At 32.2% G+C, this 17,567-nt stretch overlaps 1 protein-coding gene across 2 annotated transcripts in view; it reads left to right on the plus strand.

Annotated features, from left to right (window-relative positions):
- The window catches only part of LOC118738837 (Ig-like and fibronectin type-III domain-containing protein 2), a 275,040-nt gene that overhangs the window by 45,845 nt on the left and 211,628 nt on the right, over positions 1 to 17,567 (plus strand). The window contains exon 2 of one of the 2 annotated variants that reach the window (XM_036469845.1): positions 5,018 to 5,056. The gene's annotated coding sequence lies outside the window, so the exon portion shown is untranslated. Of the gene's footprint in view, positions 1 to 5,016; positions 5,057 to 17,567 lie in introns of those variants that run through there. The other variant, XM_036469843.1, reaches the window with a different exon arrangement.

Here is a 17,567-nt window from a genome sequence, read left to right on the forward strand (position 1 = left end):
TTATATTCTGCCCTTATGGCCTCATATATATCCCTAGGTTTCTCTAAACCGGGCTTTAATGATTTTGATGTAATTTCGTGCTCGTATAATGTTTTGCATTTTAAAGTTATCTAGATAGGAAATATCGCTGAGAATACTCGTATAAGATTGCCACTTATTCCAAACTAGTTACAAATTAAATAAAACATTATGATATACGTATCAAATGGAAAGTATTTAATAAATATCCAATTCCGAAATAGTTTAGTATAGGGTTGCCACCTATGTTAAATGGTATTTGTATTAAATTTTTTGTTTAGCAAAATAAAGATACAATAATATTATTCATGGATACCAAAGTAAGACTCTTAAGCAAAGCTTTTCCTAAACACCAAGTGTTATCCCCTGGTTGCTACTTATTTTCGATTCTTAAAAATGTTACTAAAGTAACGCAGTACGGATATCGAATATTTTTAAAAGCCTTAATGCAAAAATATTTTCGATGAGGGTTGCCACGTCTTTTTTTGTGTAATACAAATTTGTATTTTATAAATTTTAATGAGCATTTTTTTGGATGTTCATATGTACACTCTAAAAAGTGCATGTAAAAATGCTAATGAAAACTGTTTATTTTTTAACCAGAACCTGTGCAAATATACGCACAAGATGTTCAAGAATTGAATTTGGACATGGGATACTTAAAAATACACATAAATATACGCTTGAAATCTTTAAAAATTAAAAAAAAAAAATATAAAGTAAAAATTTATTTTTTACTATTAATAAACCCTAAGTGCTCATATTTACTCAATTTTAAAGATTTTTTGTGTAATTTTTTCTACGTGACAAATTTTATATTTGGCACACATTAGGAGAGGAAACTAGTTACCTCGCTTTATATGCGTAAATTTAAACAAACATTTTTTAGAGCAAATTTTAAACATTTTATGTAAAACTGTGAAATTTTGAACCATAAATGTTTAGAACTTTATAAATAAATTTGAAATTTGTTCTACGCACACATTTGATACGTAAGTTTACTTTTACAGCAGTGTTTAATTCAATTAACAGGGCGTGTAAATTTGCATTCATTAAGAGAGGAAACTGGTTACCTATGTATCTTAATATGTGCAAATTTAAATGAAATTTTGTTTAGAGTGTTGTATGTATACACAGTACTCAATACAATATATGTACTATTCATCCCAGAGTATTTCTAAATAGGGCTGACACCTAAGGAGGAAATGAGCAGTCCAGTGACGACGGTAATTTTAGGCTCCATGGACATGTTAATTATCATTGAAATGGCTGCGGCTGCGGATTATTTCGTACCTCAATCGGATGGAATTTTTATTGGTCACTTTGTTTTCCAACAGGAAAACGGCGCTGAATGCCATAAAGCGCGTAAAATTATCGACTTTTTAAAGGAAATAATTGGTGTGAGACTTAATTATTTTTCAAACTGAGTCCGTAAATCGTAGGCTCAAGGACACATATCGACAATATTTAATACAATTTTTATTTTTTTTTTATAAAAACATAGTTTATTCTATAAGAAAATATTATAAAAGTCAATGTTTCAAACTTTGCACAAAAAAAAAAAAGAAATACACTATCTGTCGTTAAAATGTACCACTATGTATATATACATTTGTTTCTAAAATACTAAATTTATTTGCATTTCAATCTTAAGTTTAAATTTACCTCAATTTTTCATTTGTAAATTCATACCAAATAAAGTATTTAATTTAAAGAAACTGCTTCTCCTCCGCTAGCTGCGCTGTTTTTCTTCTTCACTTCATTTATTTATGCAATCTATGTATATAAGCAAGTAAATTACGTTTATTGTTATGGAGATGCGCTATTATTTGACTAATTAAATTCCAGCATTGATTTACTTATGCATCGTACATTATTTTGCCTCATTTTAGCTTCACGCATTATTGCTTTTGTTGCTTCGGCCATAAGTGTCATCTCATCAAATATGATTAGCATATTAAATAAGTTTGTGGTTTTGAACTTCTACAAATAAATCGAAGCTTAATGTTTTTTTTTTGCATAAATTTAATTGATTTTGTTGTAAAATTGAAAATTAAGTTGGTTTATAATTGGTAAGGAAAAAGAACGATAGTGTTCATTGAATACATACATATGCTTTTTGAATAAATTACGATAGATTATAATAAAATAATAAAATTTAATTTGATAGTTGTATGCGTGCAAATTGAGTTGACTAAATTTCTTAAATAACTACACTCTAAATAATTCTTGAAGATTCGATATTTTTGTACTTTATTGTCAGGTGTTCTCCATCTCTTCGCTTTCTCACCAGCTCTGCTGGTTAGTTAGTGTTTTAACTATGTATGTATGTATGTGTAGTGTGAACTCTGCGGTTTGCTTTTTTAATTAATATTTTTTTTTTTGTGACACCGTCCCCATCTACGCTCGCTGCGCTGGCTGACATCATTGCGGTTTTTCTCTGCTATTACGCCGGATTTTTTTGTTGCCGCAATTAACTGCTGCTTTATCCTTCAGATTTTGTGGATTTCATTGTTTCGCTGCAGCGTGACAATGTCGTACAGAGTTTTTATGTTTATATCTGACAGCGCTGTATAGCGCGTAGCTACTTTATTGCGTTTTAATTGAATTTTATTTTATTTGAACGGTTTATCTAAATAGATGTGAAAAAGAAAATGTTTGCGCTTAAAAACAACAATTTTTTTTAAAATAACCAATTAATAAAACTTTTGTTAAAAATTTGACTATTGTACATAAGGGTCATTCCATACAATATTTACACCGCAATATTTGTTTTGAGGTGAAATATATTTTTTTACATTCTTTATTGGAAAAAAGAAGACACTTATTGTTTTATTTCGTCGTGTTATTCCAAAATCTTGAAACAAAAATTCCCGAAATTTTTTAACTTACAGAGAAGTATATTTTTTCAAAGGTATCAAAATGTGCGTGATTACCATTTTTTTATTAACTTCATCATGTTTGATTTTTATTTTTTTTTTCAGACTCGTACCTTCTACAGTTTTGGAGTTTCCTTATCCAAATTTTTACAGCGTACTCCATAAAGTCTGACAACTATTCAGGTTGAAGCAAATAAAAATCAAACATGGTGAAGTTAATAACAAAAATCAAAAATACAAAATAAAATTTTTTAATGCAAAGCCGATGCAATTACGCATATTTTGAACCTTAACTGAACAATTGAAAAAAAGCTAAAAAAATAGGTGTTGTCTTTTTTTTTCGATAAAGAATGTAAAAAAATATATTTCATCCCAAAAAAGATATTAAGGTATTAATATTGTATGGAATGACCCATAAGTATATTCCTTTATTATTAATAAAATAAAATAAACCAAAAAATTAAATAAAAGAAAAGAAAATAAAAACTAAATAAAATAAAATAAATGATAAGAAGAGAAGGGAAAAGAATTGAAGAACAGAATAGGAAAAGAAATAACATAAATAAAATATTATAATAAATATAATAAAATAAAAATAAAGTTGAAAAAAAATGAAATTAAAAAAAGCAAAATAAATCATAGATTATAATAAATTAACTAAAGAGTGTACGGGTACTCTCACCTTAGTTCAAAAACTTCAAATTACTGCACCATGCTGTTCTCAACCATATAAAATTAAGAAAGTATTACTATTTATTCGAACTGGATGTCTTTGTACAAGTACCAACATATCAAGCAAACAGCCAATAAATCTGCCATTACACGGGTCGATTTTTGACGACCACTTACATTTTACGGTTGAATTGCCATTTATACTGGTCGATTTTGGTTGAACGACAAAAATTGACTGGGAAATCGACCCGTGCAAAGGCAGCTTAAAGCAACGCTGTGCCAATAAACGACAACAATACCCAAGCCCAATAGTAAGGCAGTCTCTTGAAAAGCAACAGAAGTCTCGCAAGCACTTCACTTTCGCCTTTTATTTGCATTTATGCTCGCCGAAACCCCAGCGATGCAATTAATTACGTATGCGTTGCGCATACGCACTGTTACACCGATACAACGGCGCGATAATTCATGACACATTTTCGCTGTGATAGATTTGTATGCAAAGTGAGCTGTGAAATGCGCAAGAGCAGCATACAATAACAAAATGTACCTTTGTGTGTTCATATGTACATACATATCTAGATACATACATAATTAAATGATTAAGTGCATGAGCGCTGACAGCGCACTCCAACGCATGAATCTTCGTCGTAAAGTTTTGTTTTCGATTTGATTTATTTCTTTTACGATTTTATTCCAACCTTTTGTTTTTGGCTGATTTATAAGTTGGTATTTTTACGCTCGCATTTCGCTGGGCGTATAAATGACATCACAAAGTGGCGCGTACTTTTTTACGATTTGTTTTGACATTAAAACACCTGATTGCTGAGTGAGGCAACACTTTTGTTGGTTGATGGCAGTTCGCATGCTTTGCCAGCTGATTACGCAGATAAGACGATTGTCATTGTTTTGTTTGACGGGTTTTTTATTTATTTTTATTTTTATTTTGGGTGTCATCGCAGTTGCCAAAGTAGGTGACTAGTTGTATAAATCTTTATGCGCGCATGTGACTGGAATGGCTGACAGCTCTTTGTTTGTAATAGACTGTTGGTCTGGCATAGCTTCTGGTGTACTTAGTTAGTAGACAAGGTGTCGCTGCTTATCTTTGATTTCATCTTGATAATTTTCGTGCCGAAAGTGAGTTTCATTGGCTAACCAAATTCACGGTTTTTTTTACAGAAAAAAAAAATAAGTGAGTGAAATTTAACTTTGAGCGCCAAATTCCTCGAAATGTTATCTTCACAGCAACAAAACTAGTGCCTACGGAAATACAAAATTTGCGCAACCATAACAGATGCTAAAGCATTTTTTTACGGAAAATTAAGTTAATTTGAACAAAATATATTTTAATTTTAGTATATACGTACATACATATATTTTTCCAGTAAAAAATCGGATCATATTTGTAAGAAGTAAATTTCATCAACTTCATATTTTTTGTATATTTTCAGGCTAACTTAGTGAAGCTCAGACCAGGCGCAGTGATTTCGGTAAGTCGATCTTCGAAGCTTTTATAAGGGGGTCCGGGAAATTGCTATAACCCCATCAGCCAAGCTGATTTACTATATAACTTTTTATTCAAAACTATATTTCAAAAAAAAAAAATTCTATTTAAGTATAAATTCTATTCTTTTCTCATGTAAAAGTAGAAAAAAATAGATTTGCGTGATGTGTTTAATTAAAAGAAAGGCTATGCAAATAATAGTCATAACTCCAAGTGTTTTTTGAAGATTAAATAGAGACCAAAATAACTAAAAGAAATTCCTCTGGACCTCTGGAGCCAGATAACTCGATATGGAATTTTTTATCTTTAGTTTACTGGATTTTAGTGTATATGTAGGCTTGCAAAAGACCGTAGGAGAGAGTTGATCTAAAGTTTTCATCAACCCGAAATCACCATAATCCATTACTGGTATCCATTACCATTACTGTGCATTACATTAACTGTGACCCATATGCGCCTTGCTCATGAAAATCAGAAGCAGAATTACCGAAATTTACCACTGCAAAGCTAAGCAGAGGTGGAGTAGAGGATGGTATATTTTATTTGGGAACAAAAATCAATCACAACTTTTCTTTTTCATTTATATGATTTAACTTATATGAGAAAATATCACCAGTTGTTAAATTTTTTAACAAAAACGTGTTTTTGGTGGAAAATGGTATCACACTTACCTTAGACAGTGCACTGTCTTCAGTTCTGTATGAAGAACAATATTTCATTGCGAAATTGTATTTAAATGAAAACTTAAGAAACATATACTAGAAAAAGTAAAAAAATAGCCACTCGTACTCATACATATACCCATAGTTGTGTATATGACGTATACGCCCCGTAGCACCACACACGTTTAATCGCACGCTTTAACACGTTCGCTACCAAGCGTATTTAAGCAGTGCGTCATCACAGACTAGGTAGAATGTTATTTGTTTTTGTCTAGTGTTGCGGATTTTTGGTTGTCATTGTTATTTGTCACAAAAACTCCAATTCATGATTAAAGTAATTGTTTTAAGCCTGACACATATTTGTGACGCTAGTCTATAGAACTATTTTTTGGCATAGACAAGGGTTGCATTTATGTGACAGACTAAACGTCAGGGTTTTATCTAACTCACTGTTATTTCAAAAATACAAAACCTTTCTATAGACCATACTGTATCCAACAACCCGCTATCGCTCACGGTGGTGAATGGAAATATAATATAATTATTTTAAGCCGGCGTCACACATTTGTGTCGGCGGTCCCACGTGACCCACCCAGCTGACACATATATGTATGTGACGCCTGGTAGCGAACGTGTTAAAGTCATGTTATTTAAAAGTAATAGTTGCCAACTTGGTGCTTTAAGCACTAGATTTAGTGCTTTTTGAAAATTAAACCGCAAAAAAAAATGGTTTAGTGCCTAATGCCTTTTTTACTGCCTTTTTTCGAACTCCAAATTTCTCATACATAGTTAAAACATGAAATAATTCCAAATATCTTAAGCTGTGACAAGAATCTACAAATTTAAATGCACAAAAAAGCAAATTTGATCGATAAAAAGCTGAAGTGTCATACCCACGTTCTTGTTAACTTGTATTCGCGTTGAAAATGTAAGTTAAGTTATTTTCAAATTATTTGTACACAGTTTGACAAATTTTGACTTTTTTTGTCACCTGAGTAAAATGCATCGATTCTTGTAGATTTTTTGGTGCTGAATCCAGAATTTCTTTAGTACGTCAGAATTTTGAGATATCCTTACCTTAAAGTGCTAAAAACACGGTTTTTGGCGATATTTGAGGTTGTATTATGAAAGCAGCAATTTTTTTCTACTTATTGCATCATTTAGTGTTACTCTTCCCCTTCTAAGCTCATTTTAGTTTGTTGCGATTCGATTTATCTTTCTCGAGATATGTATACCAGTCTTAATGTGCTGTACTTCGGTATTACTTCGTAAGCATGAATCATAATAGCATGTGTAGAGGCTATTCAATCGTTGTGAGCGAAATAGTTTTGTGTTGATTTATCCCAGTGGGAATTAGGAGCACGTAATAATACCTTATTAGCAACTTACTCTTCACCTGGCAGCCATTACCATTTCCCTGCCGAACGTCCCTTACTTTTACAAAGGCATGGCCTCCTTATGTAAGTAGGAATTTAGAATGTACATTTGGTATCAGACATACTTCTGAGCCGCTTTACAAATTAAGTTACGTGTAATGCAGAGAAGTCGCTCGGAGTAGTTCGGCGCTTGGAGATAACTTCGGCTGCACGTTACTTTGCAACTAAAAACGTAATTTGTCGTTGGAGGTGTTCATTTTGTGCTCTACTAGTAGATGACATTGGCCGTGATGACAATTTTGGTACTCAAAACTGAAAGAAAACATGGCTTACCTCGTAAGGTGCTTACCTATTTTCCCAGTGGGATACTTTTAAATATGGTTTATTTTTTTCTTTATTTAAATACAAACTGTTACGAAAAATGTATCCTTTGATAAAAAAAATGTATTGCTTTTAGTGTGGTAAAACGTTTTTTTTCCAAGTTTTGGTGCTTTTTGAAACTCAAAAGTTGGCAACACTGATTTTTTGACAGCGTTTTTCACGAATATATATAGTAATTTCTTTATGTATAAAAATTTTAGAATCAATTTTGAGTGTGCCAATGAAAATTTTAAAATTTCTAATTTTTGTTTCGCAAATCATCGTCATCTTATTATCAATGTAAATCTTTTTAATTTGGTGGCCCACTTTTGAAACTTCGCAGGATGTTGTATTTGATGCCAACTGTTATTGCTTCTAATATGAAAATTCTATCTGAAAACTTACTAAAGCTATTTAAAAAATTATGATTTTTTCGAGTGTTAATGAAAAATTAGTAACTTGAGTTTTCCAAGAAAAATTCGATGAAGTCATCATCCAATTCATCCTTAATTTCAATGTCAAATTCGTCTATTTCGTTTTCCAATGAAGTTTTTTATTTGCCTTCCCTAAAGCCATTTTCGATACAAATTTTTCTAAATCATCACGATCAAGCATTTTTGGGTACATAACACATATATTTTTATGACGCCCAATGTCTCTGTTATTGCAACAATGCAAAGTAATCTACGACATTCACCTTTCCCCTATTTCCAGCGGCTTGCATTGCGCTTTGTTATTGTTGAAAATTTTTAACAATAGGGGGTTTCTCACTTTTACCTCATTGCTAAAAATATAAGCATATTAAGAGATGAGCGAACAAGCAAAGTAATGAGCTTCTTGGGGAAATGCGTGAAATGAATAGCAACTTTGTCTCACACACAAGGAAAAGAGAAAACAAATTAACAGCGAAATATGGCACTAATGAATGGAAGAAGAAGAAGAAAAGCAAGAAAAAATACAATGTCGGCAGCAGCCATTCTAAAATTGTTACTTTGTATAAAGCGAATGAAGAGGACGCAGGCACTCAACGAATAAGGCGTCAGTTCTTGCTCGTAGACAAAAAACAAAATAATTAAGTTTGCTAAATTGGATTGGAAGGAATGATTGTGTGAGAGTTTGGACGACTGAAAGATGAATACACCTTGTTGCTGAGCTGCAGCAGTGGAGCTGTAGAGGCTGCACTCCAACGATACAGATATAAATATTTTCTAGTCCTGCATCATCTCACAGATCTCGAAAGTAATTTCCGTCTGAAGCTCCAGAGCTTTGCAACCTGAGAGAATTTCCGATGTCAGCAGCAGGTTCTCGAAATACTTCGCCCATTGACCCAAGACAAACGCGTTGTTAACAGCCACGGATTGCATTTAGCCTTCCAATTTTTTTGAAGAATCTCATTCGTCTCACGGAAAAGTGGCTGCGGCTATCACTCAAACTTATGATTCGGTGCTGGTACTAGAATCTAAAGCTTTTAGCCATTTAGCTTCCCCCGTCGCCTCTACCAACCGACCGTTGCCTTCCGGAGGTCAGCTGTCTAGAAGTTGAAGGATTGGGTTCAGGGTTTTTTGAGTCAGCCGTCTCCTTGGTGCGGTCACGGTCTACCGAAAATTCATTATATTTCACAAATTTTATTAACCCTTTCAAGACCAAAGGAAACATGTTTCCCCAAAACCACTCATAAGATATTTGTGTGCTTTAGTAGTGTTATATTTTCTGATTATAGAATGTGCCTCCGGTTTATTTACCTGCTTTTATTATGAAATTTTGGAAAAAAATATTTTTTATTAAAATTAGAAAAATTGATAATTTTTTTTTCAATTTGAATTGCTTATAGAAGATAGTGTTTAAGAAGTTTTTTTAAATAGGAAAAATATGTTAACCCGAATTTGAGAAGAAATTGTTATCGGAAACAAAGATTATTTTGGAGAAAAAAAAATTCCTAAAAAATTTATTTCTTTCGAGAAAAATTTTTTTTGGTATAAAAATTAAAAAAAATACATCTAGTATAATAATTTTAAGAGAACAATTAGTTCTTATGAACATAATTTTAAAGAAAAATGAAATTTGTAAGATTTTTTACGAAAAAAATTATGTGGGGAAAAGTTTATTAGGAAAATTGTAACAATATTAGATTGGCGCTCATAGATATGTATGCTAGTGTTTGGCCGAGCTTCTCCTCCGAATTTGTGGCGTGCGCCTTGATGTTGTCACACAAATGGGAGGGACCTGGCAGAAATAAATTCGAAAGTTTGCCATTGCCTTCCGAGGGGCAAACAATTTTATCTATATTTTTCGCGCTGTTGTTTTGAACAGGGCTTGATCCCCGGGAATGCGCGTACTGCTATCCACTACGCAAAAAAAAAAAATAATTACTACCAATATTATGAAAAAATTTGCCGTTAATTTAAAATAAATTATTTTTGGACAAAGCAATTATTTCTTTTAGGAAAGATTTGGAAAAAACTTTGAAAAAGAGTTGTTTGTAAAATTTGAGTTTTTCTAGAAACAAATTATGAATTTGATTAAAAATGTTTTTAGAAAGAAAAACTGGTGAACAATTTTGTTTTTAGTTGAAATTAGTGAACATTTTTAGAAAATTATTTTTTAACATATTTTTTTGTTTATAAATAAAATGCAATTTTATTATTCTAGACATGTAGTAACCCTTTCCAAGAATATTTGAGAATTGAGAACTAATGTCAGCACTATAGCTTATTCAAAGCCCTGCCGTTTTATACCCATATTGTTATGTACACTTAAAATTTTTATATAGGTGGCAACCCTATCTTTGAATATACGTGGATGAACGTTTTTTTCAAACACCTTTTGCTTCTTTCCCCTATTAAAAAGTTCTAAATCTTTCTTATTCTAGATAAATAAATGGCAACCCTATCCAAGAATAGATTCCGATTAGATTTTTTCGAAAACTTTTCGTTAGTCACATCCATCACATTATGTACTATTATAATTACCTCATGTTATTTATATGTATGTATATGGGTGGCAACCCTACTTAAAGTATGTTAGCGCCACAGCTTATTCAAACATCTTCCATTTGATACCCACGTTCGGATTGTATTATAACTAGGGCTGTGGGATTAATTGATTATTCAAAATTTTAATTAATCACAAAGTAAATAACTCAGTTATTCGATTAATTGGAAATTATGATTACTCAAAAGTTCAGTTACTCGAGTAATCCAGATTTCTGATTAACCAAAAACAAAAATATTTGAGTAATTTGCTTTATGATTAATCAAGATTTTGAGTAAAATGAGTAATCAACATTTCAAAGTACTCTTTACATATAAAGTAGTGGAAGTTCTTTGATACCTTGAAAACAACGTTTCTGTTTTCAAAAATTGAAATGAAATTATTATTTTTTTCATGTAAAAAAGAAAATAAGCATTTTCCAAAGCAAACTCTTTTAACGAGCAAAATTAATTTTTTTGAGTAATCATATGTCAAGTAACTCGATTAATCATCGTTTTGAGTAATCAAAATCTTGATTACTCGAGTAATTGATTAACCGAATAATTGATTAACTAACTTGCTCGAGTAATCGAATAATCGCACTGCCCTAATGATAACAAATAATTTTTTGTTTTAATCTTTATTGTACCTTTTTAAAAAAGTGGGAACACCATACCAAGTTTCTTTAAAATGTATTTAGATTTCTTTCAATATACATATATATTTAAATGAACTCTTTAGCTTTTTGATAGTATAAAGGTTTCAGTTAGCTGGCAGTCCTATTTTACAAAATGTCAAGAACTTAAAAAAACTTCTACAAAATAAGGGAGCTAATGTGCTAAAATTATATTAAAGTAATAAAAAAACAACTCACAAACACTTAATCTGTCAATTGTGACCACTATACTATTCACAATGGGGGCAACACAACTTAACATCAGAAATAACAATACAACAACAACATAAACAATACATAACAACTGCCAAATGTTAGCAGAAGCACGCTCACTTCACCTTTTTGTTTGCCTTTCATTCAGTATTTTATCTCAGCTTGCTTGTTGTTGTTGCTACTCAGCTTATACAGTTTCACAGCTACTGTTTGGTCTTTTCCCCCCCACCATTTTCTTGCTGCCATATTTTGTTGCCGTCGCGCTGTGCCATAAAAATTGCGCGCACTTGACCTTGAAAAAATAAAAATCTCTGCGTGTGTGTGTGTGGGTATGTGTGTGATTCATGTGCTACCTCAACTGGTGGTTGTTGTTATCATTGCCGTTGTTTGCTGCTGTTGTTGCTGTTGGCTGTGGAGCTGCTACCACTTTTGCGCTTTGACTGTCACTCTTTTTTGTTTTCCAAATCTCTTCCCCCTCACCACATTCGACGTTGTTAACGTAATTGCTGTTGTTTTTATTGTCCCTATTGTTCGCGCTGTTGTTGATGGCTTAGGTTACAATTGTGTTGTAGTTGTAGTTGGCAATTGTTTTTTTTTTGCTGCTTATAAATGCTGTGGTTGATTTAAATTTATTTTTTTTCCCCCTCTAGTAGCTTCTGCTACTTCGCCCACTTTTTGCTGAGGGTTACATGAGCTGGTGCATACTTTATACATTTTATTTTCTATGTATTCGCACTACATTGTTTATTTTTATTTAATTGGGAATTTTAAGGTTTTTTCTACTCTTTTTATATTTTGGATCTCTTTGAGGGTTTACTTTTACTTTTTCCTTTCGTAGCATCTGCATTTTTTTGCTGGTGTTATCTTCTTTTGTTGTTGGTGCACAATAAGCGGCTCTTTTGCGTTGGTCTGTTGTTAGTTAGGGGTTTATTTTGGGCTCACAAGTTGTTTTCTACAGCGTACTTGTATTCATCGTTTGTTCTTAATTATCATTTTAGTTTATTTTTCTTTTATTAACTCCTATTTAGCGCTTAGGATTATATTTTTTTTTTAGTGAAACGATTTTTTTCTTCGAGCAATTCATCTACGTTCTTTTTCTGTGACTTGAATAAAAAATATATTTTGTTTAAATATTCACTTTCAGATCGTCGAGTACTTAATAAGACAATCTATATATAAATACGCTCAGCCTGTTTTTTGGTAGCCAAAACTAGTCGTCACAATTACGGAGGGTTCAGTTAAGGGATTAAGAGGCACGACACTCTTCAATCTTGTTTTAAGTTCGATGCAATTTTGCCCACATTAGTAGTTATAGGCTATTTTGCGGCGTATAAACTAGTGTTTTTGCATACATACGGGAAGAAACTACAGACAAAAATAGCCATTGAACACTTAAGTACTTTTGAAAAATCAAACTGAACAAGCTCTGCTCTCTATTCAGTCCCAGTATTAACTCGAACCTGAAAAGCATGATACAAATATTTAAAGGTAAAACCGCTCGCTCAATTCGTCGACCATCATTTATTTTTTGAAGTTTATCTACTTTATAAAATTTAAATTTTCAGAGCGACTCAAATGCCAAATAAAAGTAAAACAAAAAAACAAATAGATGAAAATATTCAAATTTTCTTTTATCCCTGCAAACCAAAGTTCCCGAAATCTTAACGAAATCTTTAGGAGTATCTGATTTCTGTAACGATTTTTTTCCGAATCTTCAAAGAAAATTATATGAAGTGGTTGACACGAACTCGTAAAGAAATTTCTGTACGAAAAATAAAGAAAATTCTGAAAAAAGTCTGCAAGAAATTCTTCATATAGCAGCATTACCCTGCAAACCAAAGTTCCCGAAATCTTAACGAAATCTTTACGAGTATCTGATTTCTGTAACGATTTTTTTCCGAATCTTCAAAGAAAATTATATGAAGTGGTTGACACGAACTCGTAAAGAAATTTCTGTACGAAAAATAAAGAAAATTTTGAAAAAAGTCTGCAAGAAATTCTTCACATAGCAGCATTATTTTCATTTCTTCACCGATGTTCTTCCGAAATTTCGTAAAAGAATGGAAGTGTGCGTAATTTATTTCATTTTAGAAAATTCGGAAAAAAATCGGATGGGATCTTTCCGAATTCGTTAAAATTTCTTTACGATTCAGAATACTCTGAAAAATGGTTTGCAGGGTATTTTCATTTCTTTACCGATTTTCTTCCGAAATTTCGTAAAAGAATGGAAGTGTGCGTAATTTATTTCATTTTAGAAAATTCTGCAAAAAATCGGATTGGGTCTTTCCGAATTCTTTAAAAAACTCTTTACGATTCAGAATACTCTGAAAAAATGGTTTGCAGGGATGTGAGACTGAAAGTGAGAATGTATTTGTGAGATTGAAAATTTGAAAACAGTTTTGTTTTGTTCCCAGCCAGCAAAATCGTCGTAAACAAGCTCGTAATTGGATATTTTCTCGAAGAAAAACCGGATTAAAAATCGTTTATGTTAGCCGTTTACGACTCTTTTTCGAGCACTTTTTCGCTTTAAATTGTGCATCGTCTACGAACAGTCGTAAACGGATCGGAAAAGCATTCGTATGCGAATATTTTTACGTCCGTTTTTTAATTGCAAACGAGTCTCGTAAACGATTAATTTACGTTAAAAAAGCGTTTTTTACACTGCTTTATCTACTGTTTTTGAATGCTAAAAATAAAGGCAATTAATTAATTCAAATTATTTAGTTCTTTTATTGAATGGAATTATAATTAATAAATATTTATAGTGCCGGATCAAAGTATTGGCACATAGAATTTTTCGCAATGTATGAAAATTTTTTACTTGAATTTCTTTTCGCACATTTTTTTTTTAGTTAGTATGAAGACTTACATTCAAATCAGATTTTTGGGAAAAATTCTAAGTACGCAGTTTTATATCCCATTATATTTTAGTATAACATAGTGCAAGCTGGAAGTTGCTAGAAAACCGCGTTGATTTTTGGCAATTTTTTCACGCAGTTTCTTCCCTGCAAATTATGTGCGACATTTTTTTTTTTTTGTATGAAAGAAACTGCGTATAAAAAATTGCCAAAAAACAAAGAGGTTTTCTAGTTATTCAAGCGTGCACTTTATTATACTAGAATTAAATGGGCTATAAAACTGCATACTTGGAATTTTTCTAAAAAATCTGATTTGAAAATAGAACTTCATACTAACCATATTTTTATAAAAAACAATTAGAGAAGAAATCAGAATAAAAAATTTTGCATTCATGGCGAAAAATTCTCTGTACCAATATTTTTTCCCGGCACTGTATATGTGAAGATATTTTCAGATAAATAAATATTAACAAACTATCTATTAACAAATTAACAATTAAATAAGAAGGGTTTAATATATATTATAAAGTAGCTGAATTTATTTTTTATCCTTTTTGCCGATAGGCTGGCAATTTTTTTTGCCGGTTTTGAAACGGAAATAAAAACTTCTTCGTCGGAGTTAAATTTTTGACGAAAAGCTCCTAAGAAAATAAAGTGAAAGATTAAACTCCATTGGAAATCGGAAAATTTAATTAATTAAAAAGTGTTAATAAATAATATTATTATCCGTACTTCTTATTGCCGCAGTCGTTGCCAAACCAATAGCGCTATAGGGGAATTAAACGTTTACATCCTTTAGTGTTGCTCCGCGCAGCCTGTGAAAGAATTGCAAAACTCGTTAAGTTAATTTGTATTTTTGAATTACATATGTAGTAGCTACTTACAAGAAGTTTAAATATAAAAGAAAGAGATCGTCCTTTGCGTTTGCACCAGTCTGCCAATAAATCACATACTTAATAATTTTCTTAAATTAAAAATTTAACAAACTACTTACTTATAAAATATTGTGATTGAAGAAAAATTGTCAACAAAACTAAAATTTTTTCTTGTGCTGACAAATTACTACAAGCCTCTTTCTATTATATTTTTTTGTTTTATCGTTTACGAGCTTTTCTCTAACTTTTTGGTGATACGAGAATCCCTCGTAAAACATAATGTTCGTAAAATGTACGTTTTCTTGCTGGCTGGGTTAGCAAACTTCAAAAATGTTCAGGCTGCCGCTTAGCGGTTTTACCAATGATAAAAACATAGTAAGGTAAAACCGTTCTCTCAATTCGTCGGCCATGATTTTTTTTTGAAGTTTGCCAACATTTTAAAATCATATAAAATTGAGAGTAAAAAAAAGGAATTGTTCAAAGTTGTTGTTTGAGATTAAAAATGAGAATGTGTGTGTGAGTTTGTGTGTAGAATTTCAAAAGTAAAATGTTTGCAAACGTCAAGAATTTGTAAAATTCCTCTCAGCGGTTCTACCTTCCTATTTTTTTCATGGTTTTACCCATGATACAAAAAAGAAGATAGTTTCATCACTACTATTTTTTGATTATAAAGCAGATATCGATGTGCAGAGATGAAGAAATAAAATAAAATCTAGTTTTGAAATATTGATTTATTAAAAGCTGTTATTCATTTTAGTTTAAACAAAATAAATAAGTTTACATAACAAAACTCTTTTTTTTGTTAAATAGTCCGAAGAAGATGTATTGCTAGATATCTCGTCATTAAAGCATAGTCCGAAACCAGGATTCGGAGAAGGGTGAATGGTCTCATTGCCTTCACAATGAAAGGAGTCACAATTCAGATTTCTCCGGAAGTGAAATTTATCGTGGAAATCTAACGAGGAACACACAACCTCTAAAGAATGGGCAGCATTTTGACAATATAAACTGGTCTTTGGTAAAACGTGGGGTGTGTGACCATAGGGAATCCTTTGGATTTGTATGACCCATAATTAACTATACGTCAGTGGTATGGTGGAGCAGATTCTCAATTAAGAGTGTGGGAAGCCTGCTTGCAAAACTTCAAAGAACTACTGCCGTGAGCGGTACAAAAGATTTCTCTACAACACGTGGCGTTGCTCTTGATGCACTGCTGCACTTACCGTCACTTTGTGTCTTCATACGTGGGAAAGCCTTAAAGAACGCCTGCAGACTTAAAATAAATGGATGCTGGTATAACACTGAGTGGGGCCAGGCGGAAATTGCTAGCGGCAGAGATCTGAGCACTTGTGTCTTTTCAATGCCACAGAATAGTACACCACCTTTACCTTTGTTGAAGAGATTCTATAATGTTGAGTTCGCTGAGGCCGAATGCTGGTTTAATACCAGCGCTGAGCACGGACTCACATATAATCGAATATTCACTTATGGCTCCAAAACTGACTCTGGGTCAGGATCTGAGATCTTTATCGGATTTAATGGGGATAAGATTAACTTTTCTCTGGGCAAGTACGCTGCGGTCTTTCATCCAGGCTGAGGTATTTTCAACCCTCAAGGACATGAACTACGTGGTGGAAATAGGTGGAGCGGAAGGAGTTTACGTGACGGCCAAGCTGCACTTAACGCACTACTTACTTCCAAACTCTGAGTGCAAGTTCAATCTGGAGTACCTCCTATCGTCCATAACTATAATATTTATCATATCATGAATTTCAATTTTCGTTATTGCACATATCGAGGACAAATTTCCTTTTACTTTTGTAAATATTTTTTTGCCACAATAAGTTTTCACAAAAAACGACCTCAAGCTCATAAAAATTGTTGAATATAATTGTTATAAGGCCATAAAATAACAAAAAACAAATATTTTGTTTACAATAAATAAATGATTATTGAGGACTAGGTATGGCAGCACGAAATGTCACAATCTGCTTAATTGTCAGTAGTTAATATGGCGCCCGAAAAGTGACAATGAAACTACCTTTTTTTGTATCATGGTTTTACCTTCAAATTTTTGTATCATGCTGAAAAGCAATACTCTAAAGTCGCAAGTTTTCCTTTGCTAACGCCTTTTATTCAGTTCCGTCCAATTTTTCCGTACCAAGCTCGATTTGGTTAATCGATTTATGTCAGTTAAAGCTTCAGTTAGTGGTAATGCATTTTTTCTGCTATTACTCTTCCATCAATTGTCATCTACTTATCGACATTGCGATGTTACTAAGTGCGCTTCGCTATGAGGTCACCTCCTACACATTCCTTTCGTTGCTCTGCAACGCGTTTTAAAAAAATATGTCAACTCTGATGTCACTCATCACTTATGTAGGTATGTATTTATAAATATTTGTCTCAGCTTTTATGTGATGCTGCAGCTGTTGTTGTTGTTTTTGCTACTGTTAATTTTGTCGTCACTACTAACATCTTCAATATTTTACTCCCTTTCACTTTTA

The sequence above is a fragment of the Rhagoletis pomonella genome, unplaced genomic scaffold (genome assembly GCF_013731165.1).
Source record: "Rhagoletis pomonella isolate Grant_MI unplaced genomic scaffold, Rhpom_1.0 Rhpom_scaffold_00005, whole genome shotgun sequence".
Classification (NCBI taxonomy): domain Eukaryota; kingdom Metazoa; phylum Arthropoda; class Insecta; order Diptera; family Tephritidae; genus Rhagoletis; species Rhagoletis pomonella.